The sequence below is a fragment of the Acinonyx jubatus genome, chromosome E1 (assembly GCF_027475565.1).
Source record: "Acinonyx jubatus isolate Ajub_Pintada_27869175 chromosome E1, VMU_Ajub_asm_v1.0, whole genome shotgun sequence".
Classification (NCBI taxonomy): Eukaryota; Metazoa; Chordata; class Mammalia; order Carnivora; family Felidae; genus Acinonyx; species Acinonyx jubatus.
In genome coordinates, this window is record NC_069397.1 from 29259706 (window position 1) to 29265705 (window position 6000).

Below are 6000 nucleotides of genomic sequence, written 5' to 3' on the forward strand. Positions count from 1 at the left end.
CTAATGCCTTCCTTCTCAAAAGCCGAGGGCTGGCCGACAGGGCCTCTGAGGAGGTTGAGGGGCACGTGGCTAAAGGCATATCCTCAGCCCTGAAAAATCCGGATCAAGGAGACATGGTGTCACCCCAGCATGGGCCACTAGACTGGATGACTGGGCACTCGGCAGGCATGCGGTCACGAAGCAAACCATCTCACCCCATGAAGAAGTGACGATCCTTTAGTATTAGAAGGTTTGCAAATGGAAGACAGAAAGAAACCAACGCAGACCAATGGTTGAGAGAACTGGCTTTCCAATTGGATTGCCTGAGTCCCGATCCTAATTCTGCCGCCTATTGGCTGTGCAGTGTGGGATCCTCCAAAAGCCCCAGTTCTTCCAACTCTGAAATAGAGGAGAAGAACCTATTCTGTGGGGTTGCTTATGAGGATTAAGTGAAATAATGCATGCAGAGCTCCTAGTACAAAATAAGACCCGAATAACATTTGCCGTCACCCTTGGTGGCATCCTCATTGTCATTGTTTTTATTATTGATGGTTCTGCATGGCCCCAGAGAACACAGGCAGGAGCAATGGGTGGGAACTGCAGGGTGGCTGCTAGTGGTTAGACTCCAGAAAGAACAGTCCATTAGAACTGTAGAGAAAGGGAATAGGAAGAAGGGAGGGTCGAGAGAAGAGGCGAAGGAAGGACATAATTGGGGAGGGAGGCAGGAGGGGGCTCATGTTCTTGGGCTGTAGTGGACAATTCTGCAAAGGACAGTGATAAGACTGATGGAGGCAGGAGGTGAGCCCAACTCCAGCCGGGGCTTAACCCCAGTCTGTGTTGGGGTGTCCAAGGGAGCAAAGAACAGAGAAGCTTCCGCAGACACCGATCGCTGAGAACAGAAGTCTCCTTCCCCTCCCTTCTCCCCACGGTGGCCGGACCCCTCCCCAAGGCTGGCCCACAAGGTCAGTGAAGAAATGAGGTCTTGACATTCTTGAAGGTCTAGGGTTGCTGTTTGGCCTGTGTTCAAGGAGGGCTTCCAGTCCAAACAGACTGCTTAGGAAACTGAGCCTGGCGTGACTGCGGGGGAGAGCCCCGCCCAACCAGCAGCAGCCTGCAAGGGCTGGGGGTCTTCTAGAAGCAGGCATCCTTCTTCTTCCTTCTCCCTCATCTCTCCCAAGCTACATGGCTGATTCTCATTCCGTCCCTTCCCTCCTCTCGGCCTGTGCCATCATGGCCTTTGGCCCAACCTTATCTTCTTTCCCCTGTATGCAGCTCTGCTCCCAGCCTGGTGGATGGCACTGGGGGGGACTGGCTGCGAGCTGGGGCCCCAGACGCCTATGCCAACCTTGACCTCTTCAGCCCAGGACCTCTTCACTGAGTGATCTGCCCCCTGCAGCCTCGGGTTCTTTATTTGTAAAATAGGGTTTCCACGCAGATTTGGGGGGATAATAGATGCCCCCAGCACGGTGGAAGCTGTGATTATATTATTATTGCCATATTGTCAGATAGGAGGGAGCGATGGAGCCCGGCCCTCCTTGCAGGCTTAGGAAGAAGACCGCAGCCTGGAAAGAGACACCACAAACTGAGGGTAAGACAGGGCAGAGGAGGAGAGAGATTGGAGGGGGGCGGGGGAGGGGGCGATGTTAATGAAGTTCATGCTAAAGATACTTGGCGGCAGTGAGGCCACAGGCCTGTGGCTGGGCGCCAGGCCCAACCTCGAGCCTCATTTCCATATGCGGGTCAGCCCGCGGCATGTTTATAGCTCGCTCTCCTCTCCAGCACTCTACCAGGAAGGGCCGGCCCCCCAGGTCCGTGGGAGGGAGGCGGGCCCTGGCTGTGGGAGGTGGGCCGCGCGCCTTTGGCTGGGAGAGGACGGTTCCCATCAGAGTCAATTACCGGGCAGGCCCCCGACGACGTGAGGTCAGTAAGCAGGCCCGGCACCTCGGGGATGTGTGAATGATGTAGGTGAGATCTATATGTGGGGCTGTCCACACACGGCTGTGCGGTTATAAATACACACAGACCCAGTCGCGCAGCGCTGTGGGTGCCCAAATAGCTCAGCACGCAGCTATATATGAGATGTAAACACACAGAGTGGGCCTGTGGTGCTGGCCGACCTCCCCGGAGATCTTAGGCAAGCGCTTCCTTCCTCCTACCGCACAGGGCGCCCGGGGGCTCACAGGCTCGCCCTGGGGCTGTGAACCCAGGACGCTGGTGAGAAGGCGCGCAGCGGAAGTGCACAGCCACGTCTTTGGGTTGGTAGTGCTTCTTTATAAATAGACGGTTTTCCGGAGGAGAGGCATCCTTCTCTTCCTCCTCTGTGTCTCTCATCTCCGTAAAACTGCCTAGCCATCCCCTCCTCTCCGCTTATGCCCCCACGGCCCTACATCCCGCCCACCCTCCTTCACCTGGGGCTCAGTGATGGGCTGGTAAATGTTTAACGGTGGTTCTTTGGCGGGGGCGGGGAGAAAAGCCGTGATCTGTAGCATTTGCCCATTTCTGTGGTGTAAATATTTCCACGACCGTCAGCTTCAAGCGGCTAGTGTGAGGTCACAGAAGGCAGAGTGGGGGAGGGAAGGGGGAGGGTTGCGTGCCTCCTGGCGTGTTGTGTTGTAGCGTCTCCACCGTGGGGAGGCACTCCATGTGAGCCATCTGAAGAGCAAAGCTCATCGTAAAATGTCATAAAATAATGAGAAAGTGATGAGCTTTTAAGTACTTACTACCTCTGTTTTAAATGTAATCTATTCAATTGTAATTTGATAAAATCTAATTGGGAAATAATGACTGTATTCAACAGCTGGCTCACAAAAGCTCTTGACCATTTAACAGGTGGCTTTTGCAGGCGTATCAGCAGGACCAGAGCGTCACCGCCTGCACTAAAGCCGCTGTCTCTTAGTCTGACTACCACCAGGCTCTCTCCGCTGCTGAGTTATGCTCCTCGGCTGCAATCCTGATAACCTAATCTTACCCAGGTTAAAGCTTACGTGAACAGCCAGCTTCCACCCTCACATGCACCGCTTTCCATTTACCAGCTAGACTGTATCTTTGTGTGTTTTCCAGACTTTGAGAAGACTTAACACTGTGGAGCCATGTTTACTGTTACCCTAACCCATCCCTCCACCTTCCCTGGCTCGTTGCCAATTCAGCCTTTAAGACGGGTAGGCCATGAGCCAAATCTGACCTGCTGCCTGATTTTCTTGGGCCTGTGAGCCAAATATTTTTTCTTTTTTTCATGTTTATTCTTAAAAAAATTTTTTTAAAAAAAAAAACGTTTATTTATTTTTGAGAGAGAGAGAGAGAGAGAGTAAGTGGAGGAGAGGCAGAGAGAGAGACACACACACACGGAATCCGAAGCAGGCTCCAGGCTCCAAGCTGTCAGCACAGAGCCCCACGCCTGGCCCGAACTCACAAACTGTGAGATCATGACCTGACACGAAGTTGGCTGCTTAACTGATTGAGCCACGTAGGTACCCCAAATGTTTCTTCATTTTAGAGAGAGAGTGTGAGCGAGGGAGGGGAGAGAAAGGGAGACAGGATCTGAAGCTGACTCTGCACGGACAGCAGGGAGCCCGACGCAGGGCTCGAACTCATGAACCTGTGAGATCATGACCTGAACTGAAGTCGGATGCTCAACTGACTGAGCCACCCAGGCACCCCTGGTTTTTATATTTTTAAATGATTGAAAAAATTACCAGGACTAGGCAGAGAGGGGGCTGGGGATGCTGTCCTGCAGGACCTTGGAGAGAGGTGGCTGGACCCTGTCCCGTATGACCTTGCAGGCTGTGGTAGGTCCCTGTCCTATGGGACGCAATAGAGAGGTGGCCGGGGACCCTGTCCTGTAGGACCTGGCAGAGAGGTGGTTGGGGCCTCTGGTCCTTGGAGAGAGATGGCTGGAGACCCCTCTCCAGTTAGGAAGCAATTGCAGAGATCCTGAGAAAAATCTTGGCTTGCACCAGGGTGTAGCATTGGAGATGGTGGGAAATGTCCAGATTCTGGGACATTTTGAAGGAAGAGTCAGCTGGCTTTTCTGATTGTGTAATGGTCATGACGAGATGAGGCAGAAGGGTATGGAAGTGACAACAGCGTGTAGAAGCTGCCGAGCGAAGAGATAAAATCTGATCGGGGATGAGGGGAGGCTTCTCAGAGCCCTGCAGGCCGAGGGAAACATCAGAAGACGGAGAAGGGGGAGAGCATTTGGCAACACGACAATGATGTGAGTGGAGTCGTGTAAGTAAACGCGTGCTAGGTGAGCACGGGGGGTGGAGGGTGGTCCATTGCAGTGGGTGGTAGGGAGCAGAGAAGTGCCGTGGGGGGTGGGCCTGGGTCATGCAGGGCCTGGTCAGTGTAGCTGAGGGTTTAGAACCTTTTCCTATAGGCAGTAGGGAGCCGTTGAAGGCTTTTGGTAATGAATGACACTGTCTCTGATGACAGCCTAGGAGGTCGGCTTCAAGAGCAATGAGGCTTCAAAGCAGGCTTCCAGGTTGGCTTCACGGGCAACAAGGATACAAGGTAGGAAGCTGCTGTCATGGCCCAGGTGTGAGAGGATGAAGAGATAGACCGGGGACTGACCCTGTGGAGCCGGCGAATTTTCCAAAGCAGAATTTACAGCGTAGTTGATCCGTTGTTGTAAGCCAGGAAGCTAGGGGAGCTACAGGTGGCAGCACGAGTCCTGGGGTCTGTCTATGGCTCCATGGTGATACACGGGTTAGTGGAGCCCAGACAGGTTTCCGGGGCACGTTTAGGACATGCTAAGTATAAACACGTAATGCATATAAACTTGTTAAATGGATGAATGAATCAAGGTCAGACTCTGAGTTTTGTGGTCAAAGAGTAAAATCTCCCCTCACCTGACCCAGTATCTCAATGACTTAGATTAAACTGGACAGCTTTAAACGGCAGCTGCTGCAAGGATGCTTCCCTCTGCCCAGCCAGGCAGGTGCTGTGAGGAACCCAGAGGTGGCGGGGAGGGCGTTTGTTTTTTGGGGGTGACTTAAAAAAAATAAACTTAGGGGCACCTGGGTGGCTCGGTCGGTTGAGCGGCCAACTTCGGCTCAGGTCACGATCTTGCGGTTTGTGAGTTCAGGCCCCACATCGGGCTCGCTGCTGTCAGCACAGAGCCCGCTTCGGATCCTCTGTCCCCTTCTCTCCGCCTCTCCCCTGCTCGCGCTCTCTCAAAAGCAAATAAAACATCAAACAAAAATAAACTTAAAAAAAAAGAAACCCAAACTTGTAATCAAAGTATAACAGAAGTGCAGAAAACTGCACACACATAAACATACAGCCCGGGGGATTTTCACCAGGTTATCACACCTTGTAACCAGCACCCAGATGAAGAGCAGAACATTGCTGGTGCCCTGAAACCCGGCTCTTTGGTGGACATGGTGGAAGCCGTTCCAGGGACCTTCTCTCCTGCTCTGGCTGAAAGCTGACAGCCTTTCTTCCTCTGGGTGGCCCAGGCTCCCTGCTAACAGTCTTGCACTCAGTAAGCCTGGCCTGGGCCAAAGCCCAAACTCCTGTCCCAAGCGTCTGAGCAGGGCCAGCCGTCATGAATGGGAGTCACCCCCCACGCCCCCCATGCTTTCCTCTTCTGTCCCTTCCCTCCCCTCCATCTCTTGCAGCCTGGGCCTGCAGGCCACCACCAAGAGCCTTCCCCTGCTCAGCGGTGAGGGGCTCTGGCCTCAGCCATGGAACAGAGTGGCCTGTGGGTGTCAGGCCAAGTCTTTGTAACTATAGACCCCTCTTGAGTGGGATCGATCAGAGCCGAGAGAAAGTCTCTTGTAATCTCTATGATATTTGAGACACAGGAATTATAAACCTTGTTTTGATGAGAACAATTGCAGTTACTTTACTGAGCACTCACTCCCAGCCAGGATGAGTTCTGGGCCCCCGTCACCTCCTTTCATCCTCCCAACCTCCCTTGCGGCTGCTGCCTGTCTGTTTCCAGTGGGGGCGTAAGTTTCCTCACACTCATCATATGCACAACGAAATTATAGCTCAATGACAATTCTTTCTCCCGGATTC